Source organism: Lissotriton helveticus, chromosome 5_1 (assembly GCF_964261635.1).
Source record: "Lissotriton helveticus chromosome 5_1, aLisHel1.1, whole genome shotgun sequence".
Classification (NCBI taxonomy): domain Eukaryota; kingdom Metazoa; phylum Chordata; class Amphibia; order Caudata; family Salamandridae; genus Lissotriton; species Lissotriton helveticus.
Window position 1 is genome coordinate 671,506,036 of NC_136065.1, and position 24,649 is coordinate 671,530,684.

General features: G+C 47.1%; 1 long non-coding RNA gene across 1 annotated transcript; it reads right to left on the bottom strand.

The window, feature by feature from the left end:
* Positions 1-10,066: 10,066 nt before the first annotated feature.
* On the bottom strand, positions 10,067-10,786 carry LOC144753342 (uncharacterized). The gene is made up of 3 exons (XR_013594309.1): positions 10,694-10,786; positions 10,502-10,593; positions 10,067-10,174 (listed from the first exon to the last, which is right to left on the bottom strand). It is a non-coding gene; the product is annotated as an uncharacterized LOC144753342 (long non-coding RNA).
* Positions 10,787-24,649: the final 13,863 nt, after the last annotated feature.

Sequence of the window (24,649 nt, forward strand, 5' to 3'; positions counted from 1 at the left end):
TCTCACATACTTTTCACAGCACTTGGAACGCCAACGGCCAATGCGACGAATTTGTGACCAGTCCCACCCCAACCTAGCGGCCTCAGTCGCCGCACCAATTCTGAAGGAGTGTGTACCAAACTGAACAGGATCCCTCCCCAGGCGCAACAACACCTTGCGTAAAACAGCCAACAATTGAGATGCCACTATGGGACTACCATCAGCGTGACAGAAAATGGGCCCCTGTAGAAAATGTTTGGAGGCCACAAACCCTTCCCATTCACCAACCGGGCAACATGCAACGACGCCACTCCTACCAAGAAATACCCACTTACCCCTCCCCAACTGGTCGGTTTTGGACGCCCGCAGCCACAGCCGCACTCGGTCACTTTCCAACACCACCTCACCGCTGGTCATACCTACCCTACCCCTCAACCCCAGCAACTCAGATGCCCGAAATGCCCCAAAGAACAACCAAACAAAATACAAACGAAATTTGGCACACTCAAAATCATCATGGCAACACACCTCCAATGCCGGTAGCAGCAACTGGAGCAACTCAAACGTCACCGGCTGCCGGAGCTGTTGACCCCCAGCCCAAAGCCTGGCCAAACCTTTCAACACTTTCCGAACCAACACCCCCCCAACCGGGTCCCTCCCCCACCAAAGCTGCCCGTAAAAAGAAACACCAGCCAACTTGCCAGAAATGGTTGTGGGCGATAGCCCCTTGTCCGCCAAATGTAAAACAAATTGTAAGATGCGCTGTTCATCTGACAACCCAGCCCGGAATAGCCCCGCCAAATCCTTACCAAACTGCAGAAACTCATGCCAGGCCTTCACATAACCCCGCCTTGTGGAGTCAGCCACTGATTGTTCAACCAATTGGTGCACCCTCAATCCCCCAGGTCCCATACGTACTGTGGGATCGCCGTGGGTTCCAGGTCCGCCCCGGGAGCCAATTTGCGGAATTCGGACCACTGAAAGCGAGACAAAGAGTCAGCGATGCAATTAGAAGTACCAGGGACATGCCGTGCTTTAAAGACAATATTTAATTGCAGACACCGCAGCATGAATGCGCGCAGGAGCCGCAAAACCCTCAAGTCACGAGCCTTCTGGTGATTGACAAGGTGAACAACTGCCAAATTGTCCACATGGAACAAAACGAAGCGATTCTGAAACTCCTCCCCCCAGAGATACAAGGCAACCAGCAGCGGGAAGAGCTCTAGAAATGCTATGCTGCGACCCCGGTCCTTCCAGTGCGCCGGCCAGCCGGCCGCGCACCATCGACCTTCCCAAAATACGCCGAAGCCGTGAGCTCCCGACGCATCCGTGAACAACTGTACTTGCCACACCATGTCCTCATCCGCAAAAAACAAGGACACACCATTGAACTCCTGCAGGAATCTAAGCCAGACCGTCAAATCGGCACGCACAGCGGTGGTGATGCGCACCCGATGATGGGGAAGGCTTGCGCCGGACATGGAAAGACCCAGACGCCTACAGAACGTCCTGCCCGCCCGAACAACCCGGCAAGCAAAATTGAGATACCCCAAAAGCTTCTGGACGGTCCTCAAAAACACTTTCCGCTCCCCCAACACCAGATGTATGAATGCTGACATTTCCTTCACTTTGGCCTCAGGTAATCTCGCCACCATAGACACGGTGTCAATTTCAATCCCCAAGAAAGTCAGGGAAGTACAGGGACCTTCTGTCTTATCCGGCGCCAATGGAACACCCAACTCCTCCGCCAGAGCCTGAAAGATGGTCAGAGCCGATTGACACTGCCCAGAGTGACCCTCCCCAATGAAAAGAAAATCATCCAGGTAATGACAGACCAAGACATGGCCGCTAACAAAAGTGAAGCGCCACTGCAGAAATGTGCTGAATGCCTCAAATAGGGAGCATGACACTGAACAGCCCATGGGCAACACCCTATCCACGTAGAAACTACCATCAAACTGCATTCCTAACAAACTGAAATCCCAAGGATGGATGGGCAGTAGCCGGAAAGCCGACTGAATGTCGCTCTTCGCCAGCAAAGCCCCGACCCCAGCCGTGCGCACGAGCCGTAAGGCATCGTCCACCGAAGCATAATTGACAGTTGAGTCAGCTGGATCAATAAAGTCGTTAATGGATGCACCCTCGGGCCATGACAGGTGATGGATAAGGCGAAACTCCCCTGCCGCCTTCTTGGGTACCACACCCAGAGGCGACACAATCAAGTCAGGGAAAGGACAAGTCAAAAAAGGACCAGCAATCCGACCCGCTGCAAGCTCAGCATCCAGCTTTTTTCGCACAACATGGGGACTCTCCTTTACAGATTTCAAATTGTCCGACCACCTGCCCACCCGGGGTCCTTGATACCCAATCCGAAACCCAATTTTGAAACCCCAAGACAAAATCTTAGCAGCCTCAAAATCAGGATATTCCACCAGCCAGAGATCAAGAACATCTTGCCTAATAGGAGTAGGAGCCCTTGTAAACAGCTTGTTGCGGCTGTCCTCTACCCCCTGAACCCCGTCCTTGATCACCAAAGCGCTGGCCGGGAAAACACTGGGTGAGCGCATGCTTCCCTCCACACTGCGAACACTCATGCTTATACCTGCAAGCTGGTCTGTTACAGGAACCCCTGTTAAAATGCCAGCAGGTGCCAGATGCGGATGATTGACCTCTGCCCCAAACCCCCGCCCCAGACTGAGCGGGGCGAGCTGAAAAGGGCCGATAGTACACCGGCTGCCCGCTAGCCGTGTGGGTCGTAGCAGGCGGATTCGCCGACGCCATCCATTGCAGCCATAATTCAGAATCACCCGCACCCCATGAACGCTCAGGAAAAGCGCTCATGCGCGCCCTGAATTCGTCATCATATGACAACCAGGCAAAGCCCCCAAAGGAACTGTGAGCCTTGCGAATGACATCTACATATTTAAACATGTCTATTGCCTTCTCTGGATGACGTTGGCAATAAACGCTGGCATAAATAAGAAAGGCCGAAGTCCAATTTTCTATCGACTTCGGAACACGAGGCCTCCGAGCCAATTCTAGTTCCTCCTCCTTTGACCCTTCTTTAGCTTGGACATCCCTATGTAAAAGCCGAAAAACATCCACAAAAGCACCAGACCATATGAGATTCTTTGTTTTGTCAGACAAATGGGACCCCAACGGCATCCCCACCCCAGAGTACGGCAATTTCTTCGGTAGGATACTATCCTCTGTGACCCGTGAGGCATTCGCCCCACCAGACCCCACTGTAGAAACATCCGGTGCAACTTGCACAGTAGAAACATGTGAAATCACCGGCCGCTCAAGCCTCGGTGCCGGAGCGACTCGCTCAACCACAACCCCATCGCCTGTACCAATAGATCTAGTACTCTTAACAGGGAGACTCTCCCTAGGTTGCCACACAGACCACCACCCATCCTTACCTCTGGGCAACTGCTCCGACTGTGGCTGAACAGCCCCACGATCCTTTTGAGAAGATCCAGACCGCACTGCCCCTCGTACAGCCGCATGGTCCGCTCGAGACTCCTGCAAAACACGAGAAACAGTGGGTTGTCCCAAACCACCCCCTAGGGCCCGTGCTGCCAAAAGCCCAACGGTCTTGTCTCTCAATTCCCCTTCTTCCAAATCATCATCATGAAAACTCCCACAGAAAGCTTCATCAGAAAATGCAACTTGATCACTGCCACTGGGCATAGCCCCATCACCAATACCCCCATCATAAAACTGCCAGTCAATATTCTGAAAGCTGTGTGCACCGAAAGCTGTAGAAGGGCCATCCGCTCCAGACAGCCCCCCTGTAAGCCCACCACTGGAAACAGCCGTGTGGACAGTTCCCAGGGCCGCAGAAACAGCCAACAGCCGCCCAGCCGAAGGCGCAGATTGAAAACTGTGGCCGCTCGAGCCAGATGAAGAGTTCGCAACCACATGCTCCCCGACAGCTGAACCGCAAGCACCCCCCAAAGAACGACCCACCGACGCCAGACCAGAAGCACCACCTGACCCAGGCGGAGGACCACCCTGGAGGCCACCCGGCCGACCCCTAGGTACCGGGAACAGGGCCTGCCCGGGATACGCGGGCGCCCCCTTGTGCGACCAACCCCTCCCACCAGGCTCCAAGGACGTGGGGGTGACAGACCGGAGGCCAAGTACTCCGGTGGCCGCAGACGTAGTGACCGGGGGGGGCAGCAAACTGTGTGCAGTGCCCACTGAAACCACGACAGGGGCAGGGGAGGGAGTCGCAGGGGGAGGGTGAGCCGACAGCGCGGCAGTGCGTGACCCGGCGGCAGCGCCACCGACAGGTGGGGGGCCAAGAGCAGGGGTGGGGCAGGACCAGGCCCCGGCGTGGCAGGGGAGAGCATGAAGCATTGGCCATTCAGCCACAGATAAGGAGAAACCGTGTCTGGCAAAGCGGGCGCTGCAGGTAAAGAATCCACAGGCAGCACAGCAGGAGGGGGGGACAGCGAGTGCCCGTGGTAATCCAGGCTCCGCCCCCGCTTGGGCTTAGGGCCCGCCTGCGGCTTCCCCGACTTCCCCGGGACCAGACCGCCTGAACTCGTAGCCTGCCGGCCCACAGAACGCCCCCGCCTCCCCCCGGGCGCCCCACGTGAACCAGCGCTAAAAAATGGTAAAGCACATACCTGCTGGAGGGCGCCCGGGTCACCCGGCGGGGGCTCCACAGCTGCGGCGGGCAAAACGAGCATGGGCCCGTCCGCTGGCATGGCCGCCTCGCCGTCTTCCTCCTCCTCCGGACCCAGTGCCAAACACGCCTCCACAGCCCTGGAAACTCCCTCCGAAGCTTTGCGAGGGGGGCGGACCATTCCTACCCACGCCTCCGCCGGGACACCCGGCCGCAGCAGGTCTTCGCGCCCGGCCTCGCAGAGTATCTGCACGGCCCTCCTGACCTCCGCCGCTTCCTCCATATGACCCGTGTAAACAAGGTACACCAAAACGTGCGCCGCAAAACAGACCTCCCTTCTAGCCTCCCGCCACGCAGTTCCCAACCGCCAGCCTGTCTCCCTTATATCCCTTCCGCTAATCAGTCCCACCTGATTACTGATTCTCGCGCGAACATACCCAGGAAGAGACCGGCTCGCGCCTGGCTCTCCCTGGGTCCCCCCACGCCACCTCAGATTTATCTCGAAAATACAATTACAAATTAAGTCAATATGAGACCAGACTAAAATGGTTAATACATTTCGAAATGTAACATACTAATGGGAAAAACTGCAGCGCCTTCCCAGTGAGGGTAGCGATAGTTTCAATACACGTTCCGTAATATAACTAAAGTTAAAACGTTTTTCTAATTACATAACAGGTCGCTAAGAATTTGTGCTGGAAAGCACAAACAACAAGCATTGGCCAGGCGGCAGTGAAAGTGACAGCAGGGGGAGGGGGCATGGGCAATCTCCTTTTGGGAGCCTGCTACCATATGGCGCTGCGCGGGGGCGTAACACAGGCCCCCGCAGCCCCCGCGTTGCGGGGGGGCCCTCGTGCTCCAGGGGCCCCGCGAGGGCCCCCTCACTCAAACTCAGAAGTGGAGCTGGAAGCACACGCCTCTTCATCATGATTGTGTGCACTGCGCAGTATGCCTCCTTAATAAGTTAAATGGTGCACAGTGCCGGGCACCGGCGGGGCCTCAGTGGCTCTTGAAAATGGTGTGCAAGTTCAACTGCGCAAGGACCCGGCCGGGCGTCCGAGGCTCTCATAAATTAAAGGCGCGCAGTTTATTGTCTTGGCGTCTGCGCAGTCTTCAGGGTGGGTGGGGCTGGCCTGGTCCATTGCGCACTGAAGCACAATTCAAAGTACGTGTAACTTGACGTGACGCATCCGATACCAAGCCATGCCCATCCCAGCCAGGCAGCCACGCCACGGACTAAGAAGGTCCCGAGAGTCGGGACCCAGACCGTCTGTCACCGGCCAGACCATGATTTAAATAATTGCTGCAGGGCAGGCCGACCTCAGCCCTCCTCAGGTGAGTGATTGAATGTCTGGGACTGTCCGAGGCAGCCGCACTGTAGTGGTCCGTGGGTGGTGGCTCAAAGCAACCCACTAAATTTATTCATTTCTGTAGTTCCCCGAAGCCTCTTGACTTCCTCTGCTTGCAGCTGTCAGTGGGTTCAACCCAGGGACACACTGCAAGCAGAGTAAGTCAAGAGGCTTCGAGGAACTATAGAAATGAATACATTGGGGCCAGATTTTGCGATCTAATTTAACCCTGGAGCCCGCGTATACATTCAATAATGACAGCTCAGACAGGCGTCCCCAGTGTGTGGACTGCATTGGGCGGTGCTCTGGTTTGTTTAGCCGGCATCTTGTTTTGGAGGACAGGTAATGGCAGGACGAATATTTGGTGAGATTAACATGCTGCAGCACAACCTTTGGTAACCGGCAGTCATTGGATTTGTGCACATCCTCTCCACTGGCTCAGCTCATCTGAACCGGTTTCAAAATGTGTCCTCTTGAGTGAATCTGTTTATTTCCCTATGCCTAGATCCCGTAACTGACAAACATTTAGAGCTTATATAAACAATCCACTTTGCAAACTGTGCCATGCATACAATTACATTCTAAACCAATCATGTATTCTTAATGGATAATAGCAAGAACCGCTAGGAAGCACACCTCTCCTTTTAGTGCTTGAAGAGCCAGTCTCTTAGAAATAACGATTGTTGCTGCAGCATGTTGCAAGGATGTTCTGGAACCTCACAGGGCTGCAGGTTCCTTCAGCTCGAAGTCTAAAGACATATGGACAGATGAAAGGTCCTGCTTTGTGCTGAGGATAGAGCTAAGGAACCAGACACCGCATAATGTCTCACTAACAGAACAATGTTTGCTGCTGACATATGCTGTGATCTGCAGGCCGTGAGTTTGAATGGTGCCAAGGCCTCTGCATGCTTCTGAGGTCAGTGAATTGAGTATCAATGAATTGGGAAAAACAACAGTGCCTAGAAATGCCAGATTGTGGTATGAAGCGTTTTTTAAAATAAAAATGCTATTATTCCACACTGTGATTGTAGTGGCTGGTGGCAGTGCACTGTTCCGTCGAGTGTCAAAAGTTGTATCGAAAGAACCCAACAAAAATATTGAAAAAGTACCCCACCACAGCCTTGAAACACCTCTATGTTCACCTTCCACAGCATGAAGCTACTTAAGACGAAGATAGGAGGTTGCTGTTGGCTTCACATATAGGGAGTGGATGTACGTTGTTACAAAGCATGTTGTAACAACGCATGCCTTTACCACGCAAGTCTTACAACGCAAGTCGTTACAACGACTTGCATTGGAGGGCGTGGATTTAGGAATCTTATAATTTTATATTCCAACACCAGTCACCGTAACAGTAGGGAAGGTGTTGGAATATAAAATTGCAAGATTCCTTATCCCACAGCGCCATCCAGCGCAAGTCGTAGTAACGACTTGCGTTGTAATAGCTGCGGGGTAAAGGCACTGCGGTGTAAAAACCGCGTCGTAAACGATGTTCCCCATAGGGAGTATGTGATACCAACACGTGACCTGACAATTTCCAGGCGAGTCTCTGCTCCAGCACATGCCTGTTGTGTCTTCTGATACAACAAGATGCAGTTAAACACTCGTAGCTTTGTTTTTGGGTTGGTCTTGGAGACAGCTTTTGCTGCTTTCTCCCCAGAGTACTGTTCTTACACATAATCGATACATGATATACATATGTAGAGGGATTTTGGTCGCTAGACTTCATCCATTGGTATGTTTGTCATTCACATTTTGCGCCCACACACCACACACAGCATGGGACGGTGTGGCAACCCACTTCACGAGACGACTCGCTTTGAGTGCTTGTACAAAGTCTATGCATATTGTTCAGTTATACCTAAACAGAGGTCCTTTCTCTTCTGTGACAAAGCTGATTCAAAGGGAACTTTTATATTATTTTGTAAGAAAACTTTAATTATTGACTATATTACTTGCACTGCCGGTCCCAGATTATATGGTGATTTATTTCGCCCCTTCCCCCGTTTTAGGTCAAGCCTGCAACAGCGCAGGCACTGCATGCGCTCTCACTTGTGAGACACTATGGTTTACAATGAGGGGCTTGGAGCACGTCCATTGCTTACCATTTACTGACTTCAGTGTTACTATTCTTTGCAGCCTCATAATTGGCCAGCGCAGGCCAAGCTTCACTTCCCTTTCTTTCTGTGGAGCACAGGCCAAGCACAGGTTGATTCAACTTAATTAGTACCCATCCGCTGCTCCCAACGGGAACGAAGTACTATTGTTCTTCCATCCTCCAACTCTTCCTGCCCCCGTCTGGTCCTCCCTCCTCGTTTTGTTTTCCTTATAGTCCCATCTCCCGCTATCCGTTATTGCTGCTCCCTCCCCCTTTGTGTTTCTCCCCCCACATATTTTTTAACAAATTGCACAGCAGAGTGTGTGCTGTGCAACATGGCCTAAAAAAAGTGATATGATGAGGTAACAATGGACGTGTCATAACACTTTTTTCTTGACTTTAAGCCATGTTGCACAGCAGCATGAGCGGCTGTCCAGTATGTCTTATAGTCATTGACAAAGCCAATAGATTGTGCATAGGCGAGGCCTATTGGCGTTGCCATTGCTTGTTAAAGTTGCCATTATAAAGTGACATTGTAGCTGCCTGCAATTTATATGCTTTGTTAGGTGGTGATTTATTGCTGTCGAATAATAACTAAATGCATGGCGCAACTGAAACGCTTTTTATTTTTATTAAAACCACTGAATGTTTTTTACATTTAAAATCTGAATTGCAAGCATATGTAGGCCACATTAAGGTGTTGACCTTCTTTGGGCATATGTTTAAGATTGAAAAAAACAGAGATAATCATATTGGCCAATGGCTGGCTTCTCTGACGGTGGTGGAGTTAGCCCATTGATCTGAGATGCCACTATTTCATTGTTTCACAAACCAAATAAGAAGCCAAAGCTATGTGCTTTGTAGTAGCCCACATTGTTCCTCAATCTAGATGCCAATATGAAGGTCCAGGATCCAAGCAAATTAGCTGGTTGAGGAGGCTTCTGTTGCCTATACATGTGCATGGAGCTGGTTTTAATCTGGGCTGTAGGTGCAGGGATAATACGAAGGAGGGAGTATATCTCATTGATATTATGTGAAGGAGCGGGAAGGACACTATATTGTAATCCCTCGATGCTAGAAAAGTATTTAACCTCTACAAGTGTTCGGGTTTGGGCCACGCTATACGAGATGGGTGTTGTCAGATATTAAGGGGGAAAATTATAGATTACCTTGCTTTTCACTCACACAATATATACTAGATTTCTGGGTGGTAGGGCAAAGTGGTAGTTAGGTGGTGAGCTGAGCCGCCGGGGGGGGGGGCCCTCCATGTGCTTTGCAGGGGGCCCCCCTCAAGTTTCGTTACGCCCTCAGGAAAGGAAATCACAAAGATGTGCACAACGCATTCACGTTTTTGCCCCCACAGCTGTGGCGATGGCTACAGGTCTCTCCAAAGCAGCACATGAGCTCTACATAGGCGAGACCTAAAAAAAATTATTGCACGAACTTCCGGAGAGGTCAAAAACGGATACCCCAGAAGTTGAGCTTTTCACTCACAATATTTACTAGATTTCTGGGTGGTAGGGCAAAGTGGTAGTTAGGTGGTGAGCTGAGCCGCGGGGGGGGCCCCTCCATGTGCTTTGCAGGGGGGCCCCCTCAAGTTTCGTTACGCCCTCAGGAAAGGAAATCACAAAGATGTGCACAACGCATTCACGTTTTTGCCCCCACAGCTGTGGCGATGGCTACAGGTCTCTCCAAAGCAGCACATGAGCTCTACATAGGCGAGACCTAAAAAAAATTATTGCACGAACTTCCGGAGAGGTCAAAAACGGATACCCCAGAAGTTGAGAAATAGCTGCTGGACCCGAATAAAAAAAAAAAACGCAAAGGCAGCTTTATGTTAATCAAAGCGGTGTACTGAGAAAACAAAGGAACAAGCTGTTTTTGCTCAAAACGTGTGAATCTATTGGACTAGAGCATGCCCGGACAAATAGGCAGAGCACGTCAAGTACTTTGAGTGGCTCTACAGTTCAATAATATGAAAGAAGAGATATTTAAAGCTCTTGCCTGTCCTAGGAAGAAAAGTATTTAGTAGAAAAATGTTGCTCGCAAAAAGAGGATAGCAGAAGCTAATGTAGACGTGATTATCCTCCGTCTGGGCACCGGTAGCCAACACTGTTCACATAAATGAGAAGTCAATAAATATCACATGAATTGACATGAAGATTGTATCGTTAGCTTCAATAAAAACTAACTAACGGCACAACCAGGAAAACCACAAACAAAAGATAAACATCTCATCTGATGCGCCGAGGGCGTAAGAAATTCGAAAGGGGAGATTAGGTCAACCCCATCGGTTTATCAAGCAAGAAAACCAAGAACACTTGAGGCGGTTCTGGGATAGAGATAAAGACAGCAAATTAAAAGTGCCCAAGAAGTAATGTTCAAAGGCCACGTGACACTCAGGGAACAACAGTGATCAAGCATGGACATTGCACTCACCTGGTAATGGTAATGAAAAAGAAACGTGCAGAGACCGATGGGCGTGACTGGAAACACTGCCGCTGAACTGGAAACTGTTAATTAACGGGACACTGCAATACAATTAAAAGACCAGGAAACGCATATAAGTTTCAAAGCTTTCCCCAATAGTATCGTAGCTAGAAGGAATTTACAAAGTCCGAGGGTAAATACCTAGTAGGGAAGGGCAGTCTCTTAGATCAATGACGCAGAACTGCTAGCGATATTTAGCAGGCAAAGGCATGGTCCAATAATGTGGCGGATAAAACCATGATCCGGTGATAACAGCAAGGCAGGAAGGGAGTCAAAAAAAGAAGGGAAACACATATATAAATAGTGGCACTCGGGCACGACCGGCAATACACACAGGCAGAAAGCAGAAGTCAGACGGTGAAATAATAGAAGCAGAGGCTGGGCGGTCAGAGAGAAATACCTTAACGATAACGCGGCTGTTCGTGCGTGGCTACAACGGCTTTCCTCTGGTAAAGTGGCAGGAAACAGTCCATGGGCAGGAGCCTAAATAGCTCATGAAGGAATTACGTAGCCAGTGGGGGTGTGTCAGTCAGACACAGCCCTTGGATAATAAAGGGATAGCGCCTGGTCAGTACTGATGGGCCGACTTGAAAGGTAACAAGCATTGGCATAGCCAAATAGGTCTTGCTTTTGGGACCTTTAAGTATTTAGTTATGCAGCCAATATCCTGTTGCATGGCTAAAACACTTATAAGGTACCAAAGGCAAGACCTATTGGGTATGCCAATGCGTGTTATTATACAGGCTATGGAAGAAAATAACCCTGGCCAATATTTTATTAAAAATCAAGCCCATGCCACACTTTCTGTACAAAAAATTGACATTTTTCAGTGACCGAGAATCCTCAAAAGTGTCAAACAGAGGGAAGAGTGTGATGAAATAAGGGAGGGGCCCTTTTACACACCTGAGACCTGCTGCATATATTGGGAATCGGGGTGCCAAGAAGCTGGTAAGGCCCCGACAATCCCGTTTGAGGATGGCCTGCAATAACCTAATGTCAGTTTCCTTGGGAGGAGGGGTCACTCAAATGACACGCAGCAGGGTGGGTGGGGTTAGGCCAATCTTTACCTCCTAGACGAGCAGCACGCCGGCCGCCATGATGTCTACATTTTATTTATTTATTTATTTATTTATTTAGAGTTTTGTATAGCGCGAACAAGACCCTTGGGTATCAGAGCGCTTCACATTACATGAGGTAGTTATAATCTGTATCGTTGTAGCAACTTTCACAACATTAAGAGGTAGGTATATATATGACACATAAAATATAAGAACAAATTTCTACAGGAATATAGATTATATCAACATAAGTACGAACCATGACTTAATACATAGCACAATATAAAGTGTAACTGAATCCGACGATCCTGAATGTTTATTTTCTGAGTCTGTTTCAATTCCTGCCAATGCGCATGCCTTCTGTCTTCCCGTGTTCTGACTATGGAAGGAATTTACTCATTAGGAAGATCTTAGTTTCCCTCTTAAAGGATATGGTGTTTTCAATCTTTCTAATGTTAGAAGGAAGTGAATTCCAGATTCTAGGTGCTGCTCCTGAGAAAGCTCTGTCGTATGTTTTCTTCTTCCGGAAGATGGCAGGTCTCAACATAAGCTCCTTTGTGCTCCTGGCTGGTCTGTTCCCTCCAGATAGTTTAATTTTCTGAGCAAGGTAGTTGGGTGTCTTGTGGTGGAGTCCCTTATGTGTTATGCATGCTATTTTTAGCTGGATTCTGGCTTCGTATGGTAACCAATTTAATGCCTTCAAGTGTGGCGAAATGTGGTCAAATTTCCTTGATCCAGTGATTAGTCTTGCCGCCGCATTGAGACATGCCTTCAGGGGTGCTGTTGAAATTTTTGGAAGCCCCGCTAGCGTCGTACATCCATATTCAATCCTCGCGATAACAAGAGCCTGAACTGCCAGTTTGAGGTCTGCTTTGGATATGAATGGTTTCACTTTTCTGATGTAGTTCAGATGGTAGCGGGCGCTTTTTGCCATTGTGTTGATATGGGATTTCATGTTTAATTTCTCATCTAGTGTGATTCCTAGTGATTTCGCTGAGCCCACTAGGGTAGGGGTGCAATTTAATGCTGTAATCATGTTGGTCCATTCCTTCACTTGTGTGTGTATCTTCGGTGGGGATATTAGCAAGAATTCCGTTTTTTGTGTGTTTAGTTTTAGATGGTTGTCAGCTAGCCATCGTAGTGTCAATTTTAATGTCTAATTCATTCTCAAGATATCTTCCCTGGATGTGATCTTGATATATATCTGGGTATCATCCGCGTACATGTGGTAGGAGATTTTCGACTTTCTGAGGATTTCAGTGAGTGGTTCGATGTAAAGGTTGAACAGTGATGGCGATAATGTAGAGCCTTGTGGAACTCCAATTGAATTAGGGCATGTAGGTGAGAGTGATTGGTTGACCAGGAATCTTTGCGTTCTATTCTGCAGGAATGATTCAAACCATTTAAGCACATTTCCAGCCATTCCCATCCTGTCATGGAGTCGTTTCAGTAATTTTTCATGATTTACCGTGTCGAATGCTGATGATAGGTCCAGAAGGATAAGTAGACATGTTTGATTACGGTCCAGTGCCTGTAGTGCATCATCAACAATATGCAGGATCGCTGTTTCTGTGCTATGTCCTGTCCTGAATCCTGATTGGCAGTCGTCTAGTAGCGAGAAATTAGCTATGTGTTGACTTAGTTGCTTTTGTACGCATTTCTCTATGAGTTTGGCAAGTATAGGGATGTTGGTCACTGGGCGAAAGTTGTTTGGATCTGCTGGGTCCGCTTTCGGTTTCTTGATGATAGGGACGACTTGACCTGTTTTTAGGCAGTCTGGAAGGATCCCTTGTGATAGAGAGGCGTTTATTATTTTCGTCCAGATGGGAATCACAATGTGGTTTATTTCTCTGACACATTTTGATGGTAGTGGGTCATTATAGTGATTGTTAGGTTTGATGTCAGATAGTGTTCTGGCTATGTTATTCTGATCCAGTAGTTTGAAGTTCTCCCATTGTGCCTTGTTTTTAGTCCTCTCAATGGTGTTTTCTACGGTGATATTGGGATTCTGTCTGTACGTATTGCCAATGTTGTCAGCTTCTTTCCTGAGCTCTCTTTCCAACTTGCTTGCCTTTTCTGTGAAGAATGTTGAGAATTCTTCACAGCTTATTTGCGTTTTTGTGGTTTCTTGGCTGGTTTTAGCTAATTTATTGGATTGTTGTTTTAGAATCTCGAATAATTTCCGCGGTCTTTTTTTGGCGTTATCTAGTTCAGATCTGATAAATTCTTTTTTGGAGTTTAGTATCTTTTTGTTATATTCGCTTCTTATTCTTCTGAGTGCTTTCAGTTCGGGTGATGATGGTCGTTGTCTACATTTCCTTTCCGCTAGTCTTAGTTTCCTCCTTTCTTCATTAAGTGTTTCATTGAACCATGGGTTTTTTGTCTTCTCTGTGACTCTTTTCATTTTTAGTGGCATCGTAGTGTTGACTATATTCGTTACTGTTTTAGTGTAATGATCAGTAAGTTCCTCTACGCTCTGCAAGTTGTTTGGTGGGATCAATTTCTTCTCACAGCTTTCCACTAATAAGGCCATATTCGGATCTTTCATGTCTCGCATCCATTTCTTATGTCTGGTGGGTTGTAAGGTCTTGTTCCGTTTCAGATTGTTTATCAGGAAGGTTATGGCATGGTGATCTGACCAGTCGCATGGCTCAATTGATATGATTGAGGTATTGTTAGTTTTTGATATTATCCAGTCTATCGTGCCTCCTTTTTCGTGTGTTGGCTCTGTGCATGCTTGGTTAAGATTTAACTCTGTTAGAAGTTCTTTCAGAGCGTTGACCTGTTTGTCGTCTTTGTCATTCCAGTGTAAGTTAAAGTCCCCCAGGACAATGTTATTAGTTTCTGAGTTGGCTTCGCTGGTGATGATTTCCATTACCTTGTCTATGAAGGTAGTGTTATTACCTGGAGGGTGGTAGAGTGCATGAAGATTGCAATTTTGATTATCTTCTGATCTTATCCTGAGATTTAGGTGTTCGCAGGATTCAAGTGGTTCTGATGGAATTAGTTTTACTTCTATTTCAGATCTGTAAATGCAGGCGACCCCCCCTCCTAACTTTTTTGGCCTATCGAGTCTCACAATCCTATACTGTGGGGGAACTAGTAGGTCCATATATGGAGATGAGGATTCTGATAGCCACGTTTCCGTCAGAATTGACACATCAATTTCTTTGTTCATGATAAGGTCAGCTATATCTGATGCGTGAAAGATACATGAAAGATGTTGAACTAATAGGGCCACGCATGTGCCGTTCAAAGCAAGCCGAGTTTGTATAAATGCACCGGGCCGCAGAGTAATCTGCACAGCGCTGCGACGGTTTGAAGATTCCCCTTGGCACCGCAGTGGCAGAGGTCGAGCCTCGGGTGCCATATGATTCCCCATACAGTTTAACACTGCAGCCTCTGTGCTTTGTGCACCCCCTGCAGTCGGAGACTGCAACCACAGCGTGCACTCCCTTACAGTCGGAAGCTGCGGCCTCTGTGCAGATTTCACCCCCTACAGTCAGAGACAGCAACCACAGTGTCCACTTCCTTAACCCTTCACAGGCCTGGTACCAGAGCCTGCACGCATATGTAAAGCGTGCATTATGCAATCGGGGCCTGCAGCCTCCTGCACCCCACCTGGCAGACCAGCGGCCTTCCATTGGAGTGTGCGCCAAGACTGAAGTAATTCTGGAGCTCTCCGGGCAGTTCATAACCCCTGTGCAAGTGTACTCCTCCACAGAGGACTGTATGCACTCTTACGCCTGTGATGGACAGCATTTGTGATGTGTGCCGGTCTGCAGTGTCGGAGCCTTCAACAATTGTGTGGAATGCATTACAGCAGTGTTGGTGTCTGCAGACCCCTGTGCAGTTTGAATCCCTGTTGCTTTATACACCTCTGCTGCCAGCACTTGTAGCCACCTGCCATAAATGCAGTGCAGAGCAGTCAGTGCTGCAGCTGAGCTGTGCAGCCGCGGCGGGGGGTCCCTTTGCGGCCCGCGACCTCCGGACGGCCTCTTCTAGTTCAAGTAAGTATTTATAATACTACTACATGAATGAGCCATCTGAAAAATAAATCAATTTCACACAATAGAATCTCATCTGCAGGGCTGCTCACTCTCATCCCCTTTCCCAGTGAGCCTCCTGGTTTAAATCTGCAGTCAATCTGATCATTGTGATTATTACAGTAAATGCAGGTGGGGCCGCGGGGCTTCTCTGTCTGAGTCTCAGATCTGATCATAGGGGCACCAGTACGTTTCTAATCCTCACGGGTCACAGTGCGTGACAGTTACCACCAGGCAGTGTTTATAATACTAGTACTTGATACGGGCTCACGGGGCACCGGTAATGCGCGCAGGGTCGTGTCATTCAAACAACCCTATCCCCCAGTCCAAAATCCGTATTTGGAACAATGTTTGATTGATAAAGATGACAGCAGGTTTCAGCACCGACGTTTTGACACGCCCTTCGATGTGTCTTCCACATTCCAATGACACCTGACAGTTTGCTTGCCTCCAGCATGTTTCAAGCACCAATACAACTGTCAAGAAAACTCTGGTGACTAATGAACCCGCTGGAGATCGATCAAGGTTTGTCTACTGGAAATTTTACACAGAACCCCTATGGTTTCTTTCCCCCCCAGGGCAGTGCTCAGAGCCCTCCGGCCGAATCTCAGCATGCCTTGCCTCTCTGAGTGACCCTCTCGCCTGCATCTCATCAGCCACAGCCTCAGATCCTGATGAGTGCAATCAATGCAGGTTCTCTGCACGCAGGCTGGCTTGGCTGTGTTACCACAGGAGATTGAACCGGCTTCCCACAGCCTCAAGTGGTAACCGTGATGGAACAGCCTCAAGTGGGAACCCTGCAGCCTTCTGCGGCCGCTACCCGTGTAGCGGGGAGTCTGTACCGCTCACGTTACTGCTTCTACAAATATCACGTGAACCTTCTACAATTTACTTTTATCACGTCTGCTGTCATCAGAACCTGTGACAGGCTGACTGCTGTCAAGCTGGGGCAGAGGCGCGATTCACCTGCGTAGAAAGTCGGCCTAGTGACAACCAACTTCATTTTTGTGATGAGAGGTTCTGGAACATAGGGAAGAAGAGGGTCAAAGAGTTGGAATGTCTCAGTTTGTACAAGTAATTACTTCACCTTGAACACAACTAATATGCATTCTTTACAGAAAACAAGCTTGTTCCTTGGGCTAAAAGGAGGCAGCAGGGGGAGGGGCGAGAGAAGGGGGCGAGAGAAAGTGTTTCACTTGCAAGAGCGAGCAGCGCCAGGAGCGATAATTGCTACCATATGGCGCCGCACGCTTCCTCAAGTCAATCGCCACACGTCCACGCGTTGCCATTGAAGGCAATGGAACACGTGCAAGTTTTGGCTGAAAAGCGAAAGCGATCGCAAAAGGTCCTTTTGCCTTTGCAGCGCATGCGCGCTGCATAGGTGAGACCTAAAAAGGAATGATTAAAAAAATGTCGTCCCGTAGGGGGGTATATATATGGTGAAATTTGATAAACTGTACATGTCATAAAAGCTTGATAGTTAAATCATAGTAACAAGAATTCTGCATCAGCAGAAAAAAGAAGGTCCTTTACAATCAAGGCATCAGAGGAGACTAGAAAATAACTAAAGAGAGAAAAACAAAAGGCAAGGTATTCCAGAATAGGCAGACTTATCTACAGAAAAGCAGCTCAGAATAGACAGAGATGCAAAAAGGAGGTTATAATCAGGACCAGGCATGCAGAAAAGGCCGAGATAATTAAAGAATAGCATTTTCCCAAGGAAGGGATACGTTCAGTCCTTTGTCTTTGGAATTAAGTACAAAAATCCAAAATACTTTGCGCCTTTTGCGTACGTTGTTACTGTCCCGTCCCTTTTGTGGATGGATTATCTCAAGAATTATCCAACGGAGATCTTCCTCTGAGTGGTTGCTCTCCATCCAATGGCTTACAAGCGGTGCTGTATCCTTGGAAAGTCTGATATTGGACTTGTGTTCCCCTATTCTTACCCGCACCTCTCTGGCGGTTTCACCTACATAGGTGAGAGGGCAGGGACATTGGATGGCATAAATGCAATTGGACGTTCTGCAATTTGTCATCTCTTTTAATTGTACATGATAGCCATTAATGCAGATTTGATTGCTGACAATGGCATTGGCACATGCATGGCATGTTCCACATTTATGGTTGCCACTGATGGGACTGACTCCTGTGATGGACCTTTGAGTCCATCCTCTTTGCTCTGGATATTTAGCTTTAACTAACAAATTGCTCAAGTTTTTATTTCTATGGAAAGCAAAAAGAGGTTTCGGTAGATCAGTGGTTTGCTCATCTAGATTAAGTAGATGCCATTGTGAGATAACAATCTGCCTGATTTTGTTGTCAATAGGGGAATGTTTGGTGACACAGAAAAGCTTATCCATTTGTTCCTGTTGTTTGGGTTGGAACATGGAGTCTCGATTTGTATAAACACGCTCGTTCGAGGGTCTCTCTAACCATTCTCGGTGGATATCCTCATTGGATGAATTTCTTCTTCATAATTTCAGCGTTTTGGAGATAATCCTTGATAGAAGGACAGTTTCAATGCAAGCGTAGAAACTGACTGAAAGGGATTGCATCTTTCTGTCTTCTCGGATGGAAGCTATCGAAACAGAGAAGTGTGTTCCTAGCCGTTGGTTTAGTGTATAGCAGGAAACTGTGAGATGACAATGTACAAGTACAACCTCACATTCGTGATGGCGTAGAAATGTCAACTGTCCCGCATTAAATAGGCATCTCCTCACAAACAGTTAAAATGTACATTGTCATGCAGTCTGTTAGTAAACTTGTACAATCTGTGAACATAAATGTGAACACAATGTCAATCTGCATCTCCCCCTTCACATTGCAGGGGGAGAATCAACACTCCTGCAGAGTAGACCCAACAACACAGCACTGATGATGAAGAGGACCTCCCCAACATCGAAACTGATGCCATCCAACAGCTCATGGACCGCTCCAGCACCCCACCTCCAGGAACAGGGCAGCCCAGCTGCAGCGAGGAGACCCCACCCCCTGCACAGACCACATAGCAGGAAGCACCCACCACCAGGGCTGTCTCCTAGGACCCCCACGACCAACACATGGCATTCCAAAGCCGTGTGTTAGGGTGCCAGGAGAAGATGTCTGATCAGCTGCAGGTGGGGTTCAACCTCATGGCAGACAAACTAGATGCCATTCGTGGGTGTCTAAGTCCTATCAGGGACCACTTACAGTCCCTAACGGACAGCCACTGTCCACTCTATGCTCTTCAACAATCCATGGCTGACATCGCTGGAGTCATGACTCTGAGCGAAGAACAACTGTCTATTCAGAGTAGCTCCAGCGATGTCACCGGGGATTTGGGACACATAAGGAGAATGATGGAGAGCTTGGAGCAGATGCAGGTGGAAGGAATGTTTGCCACAGCTGCACACCAGCGAGATGTAGCTGGGATCTTCCATGCCCTGCAGTTCCTCTTCATGGAATTGCCACCACACGGCCTGGCACAGATGAATGCTGCTGCTACCACTCCATCTACTTCTCTGGCCCCAGAATTGTCAGTGCCACACAGTGCAGCAGACATTCCACCCCTGGCTCCTGATGTGTCACTACCACCCACATGTGAGGCAGATGACACATCAGAGGACGAAGATGATGATGAATCCAGCTTTGTGGTAAGAATGAAGTGATAGCATTCATCTTTGCCATATGGCCGGGTTCAGCTTGGTTCTGCCCTCTGTATCATGCCCTGGAATAACACCTTCCACTGTCCCCCGATACACTCAGTGACACTCACCTTGGACCTCGACATGGACTGCCATATTTTGTCTGGTTACCAATGACACAGCAATCACTGCGGACTGATGTCTTCCGCTTCCGATGAACTTGTCAATCCCTAAAGGACTCTGACTGGCCCTCCACGGGGAAACAATGTAAAGTGGGGTTTGCATGGCCCTGTACTGCTCCAGCTTCAACACACCACTGTATGTGAATAAAACATTTTAATTCACTCATATGTGGCATGGCTATGATCAATCAAGTATGTAAGTATGGATGAATGTGGGACAGGGATTCAACAAAAAGGTACTCCCTGGGTAATGCTATCAATGTGCATGTATGGCCATGACCCAGATAGGCAGTGAGACTCACATTGTTATTCAAATGAACACTCATCACAGTACAAGTGAAGGTGCGTAGACTTTATTTGCATATGCGTATCAGTATGGGCAAGATAAGTGTCACAACATGCTGACCAATGCAGCAGTATCTAAGAATGAGGAACGTTGCCAAGCACCACTGTCCACTCCGGGGGAGTGCCTCACCTTTCACAGGTGTGTGTTAACCTGCGTTGTTGTCTGCTCATGTAGTCGGAGTCCAGGCATATGCAGCTTTGTCCACTGTTGTCGTGGGATATGTGACCAGATCTCCAAGATGTAACAATGTGTTGGGACATGTGCAAAGGGTTCCTATCAGTTTTTTTTCCTTCTTTTTTTTGTCCTCATCTCACCAATAAGCATGCTGCAGAACTTACAAAGCCATCATTTTCGAACTGGGTGCCCTTTGGCTTCCTGCACTTGCTTAGGTCACCCGACCAGCCCCCTTTGGGGTTATGGTGTAATCATAGAACCAGATGAATTTTACCATAGATGTCATAGCAGCCTCAGATCTCGGCCTATGGTGGTAAAAGGTTGCAGAATAGTTATTGAGCTATCACTGGTTCCAACAGGTTCATGCCGTGCCATTGCAAGTGAGGATTTTAGCCAGTCTTCCGTTTAAGGGGGGAGGGGATCTTTCCATTTTATACATATCTCCCTGCAAGCCAACAGAATCAAACATAGCAACAATCCTCTGTGAGTCTGTGTTAAGTCCGAGGGGGAGAGTCCATCAGTAGCAAAAAAAACTAGAGAGTCATTAACCTCGATGTTAACTTTAAAGATTTTACACAGGTAGTCTCCAACCCCATTCCAAAACAAACCTAATTCAGGGCACTCATAGAACATATGGATATCGTTGGCTTTGGGTGCCATGCATCCAATACATTTTGGCTCAGGAAGAGGGGCGAATTTGGCTATTTTGGCAGGTGTATAGTAAATGCGATTAGTAACAAAAAATTATTTTTTTAAAGACTGGCTTATTTAGGAAACTTATACTATAGTTTTAAGGATGGTTCTAGGAGATCGCCAATGACGGATTCAAATGGAGATTGGTTCCAAGCCGATGTCTGTGATGGAATACCTAGATCGTCTGCATCTAATAACTTTTTATGCCAGATAGAAATTTCTTTCTTCAACGGCTGAACAGATTGAAATAAGATCTCTGTATCCCAATTTCCTCTGATACCCCCATTGTCCGCCTCAAACCAAGATTTGAGTTGTAGAAACTTAAACTTTGAAAAACTAGGGCCTATCCTGGCTCTCAGTAGTTCCCAAGGATGAAAACCATTTGTGTCCCCCAAATCAGACCATGTAGAGACTCCGGCTCTCTTAATAGGGCCAGCTAGACCATCTCGGAGACACAGTGGTCCCCGGGGAATTCCATATGGGGGCAAAATCAGAATAGTAGCCAATCCCCCATCTGGTTCTTACTTTAAACCAAGTTTCTAATGCAGTCTTAAGAACCTTCAAACACACTCTTTTGAAGAATTTGGGAGACCCAAACTTGTAAAGAAACCCCTCTGCGCCTCCCCCGGCATCATTTATTGCCAATTCGCTAAGCAACCTTCCCCAAGCCATTCCCACTGGTTTAGACAGTAGCATCCATGTAGCTTTAAATTGGAATGCGACTAGATATCAGCTGATGTCTGGAAGAGCTAACCCACCTTTGAATAATCTGCACCTCAATTTCTTCCATGACAGCCTTACTCCCTTATCCCCCCAAACAAAACTCTTGATCTTACTTTGAACCTTGGAAATAGTCTGTTGGGGGAAAGTCAGGGGAACTGCATTAAACAGGTAAGTCAACTTTGGGAGGATGATCATTTTCACTAGGTTAACCTTCCCGTAAATAGTCAGGGGAAGGTTCCTCCACCTTACGAAGAGACCATCTATCTCCTTAATAATTTTTTCAAATTAATGAGGGGAATTTTCTCAAGATCTTTAACAATATTAATGCCCAGATATTTGAACTCTTTACTAACCGGTCCCCCCCACTGATCGATATTCCAGCACATCATCTCTGTCTTGGAGGAATTGGCTAAATAGCCAGAAATAGAGCCAAACTCCTCCAGTAGGGTTCCAACCCGCGGGATGGTCACTTCTGGGTTACTAGTATATAGGATTATATCATCAGCATATAAAGCTATCTTAGATTGATGAAGTTGAGATTTCAAAGGGGGGATTAGCTCTTCTGATCTAATAGCCTGAGCCAACGACTCTATGTATAAGTCAAATAACAAGGGCGAGATAGGGCAACCCTGCCTAGTCCCCCTCTGGATTCCGAAGCTGGAGGTAAGCATTCCATTTATCAAGATTTTTGCTGATGCTCCCTGATAACATTTCCTCAAAGTTTGTATAAATGTGGGACCAAAACCCATTGCGCCCAATACATCCCAGAAGTAAGCCCAACATACCCTGTTGAACGCCTTGGCAGCGTCTAAAGCTATCTCTGGCAAGGGGTCTGATCTTATTATGGCCAGGTCTATATTACCTATTAGCAGCTGCCTCTGCTCCTGGATGTAACGCCCGGTTATAAAACCTTTCTGGTAGATGTTAACCAATCCAGGGACCAGCTTAGCCAATCTCCCTGCCAAAATGCTATAAAGATCTTATAATCGGCATTTAGCAGGGAGATCCGGCGATATGAATCTGCTTTTGATGGATCTTTCCCAGGTTTAAGTATTAGGACAATGGTTGCTTCCTTCCAGGAGCTAGGAATTCGTCCTGTTAAGCTATATGTTGAATGTAACAAAGTTCCCAGAGCCGTGGTCAATTCATCTGACAAAAATTTGTGAACTTCATTTGTCAATGCATCCATGCCTGATGCTTTATTATTTTTGGATAACTTAATTTGAGTTTTTATTTCTTCCAGCGTAATAGGGGCATCCAGAAGGTCTCGGCTAGCTTGGGTTAAAGTAGGTAAATATTTACTGCTCAGCCATGTTTGTATTTGTTCTTTTGAAGGAGTTAAATTCTCTTTGTAGAGATCTGAGAATAGTGTGAGGAGGCAAGTCTGTATAGCCTCTATACTAGTAGATTTATCCCCGTTGTTGTTTATTACTAGCTCGCTAATGTTGTTTTTGAAGCCGTCAGCTCTGGCCTTCCAGGCTAGAAGGGCACATGCTTTCTCCCCATACTCATAATTATCCATGTTCTTATTAAGCCATTGAGCCTTACACTTCTCATCTAACTTCCTTCTAAACTCTTGCCTAGCTTTATCAAGATCGTCCTGCACTTTACCCAACCTTGCTGGGCTCCCTCCTATTAACAGCATTCTTTCAGCTTCTATGTGTTTGATTTTTTCCTCACTTGATCTTAGCTCCCGGGCTTCGGCTTGATTTTTGGAGCATATAAGGCGGTGGAGGTGGACCCTCAGGTTGGCTTTAAAGGCATTCCAAACAAATTTAATAGCGGTAGAACCGATATTTAGATCAAAAACTCTAAGGAAGATATTTTAATGGCCTGTAATATTTCAGGGTCTGCTAACTTTGCCCTATTAAGCATTTATCTTGTTTGTGTCGCATTAGTTATTTTTTTATAGGAAAACTAGATTGGGGCATGATCTGAGAGATGGCTTGGAAGTATGGTGACCGCAGATGTAGTATACAGGAGATTTCTACTCACTAAAAAGTAGTCAATCCTGGAAGAATTATGGTATTTTTTACTGTAGAACGTAAACCCAGAGAGGTCTCCCATCTTCCCCCTCCAGGCGTCAACCAACTCCAAGTCATGCATCAAATTCTTCATAGCACGACGAATACGCCGAGCCCCTATATAATGCACCTGATTTGACCTGTCTTTAAGAGGATCTAAAAGGACATTGAAATCCCTGCCCACTTTCGTAGGAGGGGTTTCCAAGATTAATTTGGACTGCAGCTTAGAGATTTAGGATGGATCATCCACATTTGGTCCATAGAAGGAAGCACATGTTAAATCTGTACCTCCCAGGTCCAATTGTGCAACAGTCCACCTGCCTGTTTGGTCAGTCTGTGCCGACTTTATAGAACAAGCTAGCCCCTGCTTAATCAAGATTGCGACTCCATGGCTATTAATTGTTTGTTCAGAAGAACAATAACCTTTAATCCAAGGGATACTGGAAAACAATCGTTTAGATTCCCCCGAAGTCAAGTGAGTCTCTTGCAAAAGGCAGACCTGTGCTTCGGAGAGCTCCAAATATTTCAATATCAATCTTTGCCTCTTTGGACATCTCAGCCCGTTTACGTTCTAAGAGATAAAACTCATCCTCATATATTTTATCGCATCACCTGCCATCGGAATACACGTTCAGTTGACTGAGCAGTTAAATGCTTCAAGTGAGATGAGGTTTTTTTATTTTTAATTTTAACCCATTGCGCCCCACCCTGTGCACCCCCTACCCCCACCCAGTCAATACAACGTTTATTGTGTAGATTACTTAAAACCATGACAATAGAAAACATTTAAGAAAAAACACAATTATACAGAAGCAAAATAAAATTCTAGTTGCATTTCAAAACCATGCAATATGAATGGCTTATTGTGCCCGAGGAAAGGAAGCACTTGGTATATAGACTTTCTCTCTGCCATCTTCCCTTTCCCATGTCTATTTTGAAAATAATGAATAAAAGTAAGTTAGAAAACCTTTCATAAAATAAATGAAAAGTTTACAACAAGAAAAGACTCAATTGTGGCATAGGCTAACTCTACTATGCTACAAAGACAACAAAAAAGGACCAGAGGGTTAGTTTAACGACCTATTGGATACATACCCCCATGTACTGGACTCATCACACAAAAAAGTAACCAAGGGTCAGGGCACAAGGTGACTAACAACTGAACAAATACACAACCACGATGTGGCAAAGAGAAATATCAACAATGAATCATTAAATCATTTTAGAT